The sequence below is a fragment of the Propithecus coquereli genome, unplaced genomic scaffold, assembly GCF_000956105.1.
Source record: "Propithecus coquereli isolate 6110/MARCELLA unplaced genomic scaffold, Pcoq_1.0 Scaffold186, whole genome shotgun sequence".
In the NCBI taxonomy this organism is placed as follows: Eukaryota; Metazoa; Chordata; class Mammalia; order Primates; family Indriidae; genus Propithecus; species Propithecus coquereli.
In genome coordinates, this window is record NW_012143412.1 from 3392273 (window position 1) to 3393388 (window position 1116).

Genomic DNA, 1116 nt, shown 5'->3' on the forward strand with positions numbered 1-1116 from the left:
TGTAATCCTTACCAAAGTAATCTATAATCAAAATCCTGGTAGGATTTTTGAATCAATTTGGAAAAAAACTGATTCTAAAGTTAATTTGGCTAGGCACACTGGCTCATGTCTATAATCCCAGCTACTCGGGAGGCTGTGGTGGGAGGATCACTGGAGGCTAGGAGTTGAGGACCAGTCTGGGCAACATAGCAAGACCTCATCTCAATCAATCAATAGGAAGGAAGAGATAAAGGATAGAAATGTCAAAAGACAAAATTACAGCAAAGTTTTAAAAATAAAATGAGCTTTCTTAAAATATATACATGTATATAAATAATAAAGTTAATTTGAAAGAATTAACATGTAGGGAACAATTAAACTTCTGAAAACATGCATGGGGGTGGGGGAGTCTGAGGAGGTTATTATCCTAGGAGGCATTAAACAAGATTACAATCATTAGCAGCGTGGTGTTGGTGCTGGAGCAGAGAGATCAGTAAAGCAGTGAGTTGCAAAATAGATCCTGGCGTGTGTGGAAATTGGGTTTGTTATGACAGGGGCATGTTAAATCAGTTGAGGGGAGGCAGACAAAAAGATAGCCTAGGAACAATCAGCTAGGCATTGTTTTGCTTTTTAAAGCTACATCCTGACCTCAGTCCTTACACATAAATAATAAAGAGATAAAAGAATTTAATGTGTTAGATGAAGCATTGAAAGCCTTTGAACTTTCAATGTTTTATGAATATTTTTAGAAATATAAATGAATGAGTGATGAAGGCCATTTAAGCATGACAGAAAACACTATAAGTGAAAATAATCAGTAAATTGCATACAAATTTAAAATTTTGTATGTCAGCTCAATAGCAAAATCAAAAGGCAATGTAAAAATATCTGTAGTACAAAAATAAATAGCTAATATCCTGTATAAAAATTGCAAATCACATAAAAAATATAAACGGATAATAGATGAAAGATGTTCAACCTTATTAATAATGAACAAGGTGCAAATTAAGACAAGATATAATTGATTGTTCACCAGATTGAAGAAGGTTTAAAAACTTACTGTCCCATTTGATGATGATGAAGAGAAACAGGGATACTTTTTTTTTTTTTTTGAGACAGAGTCTCACTGTGTTGCCC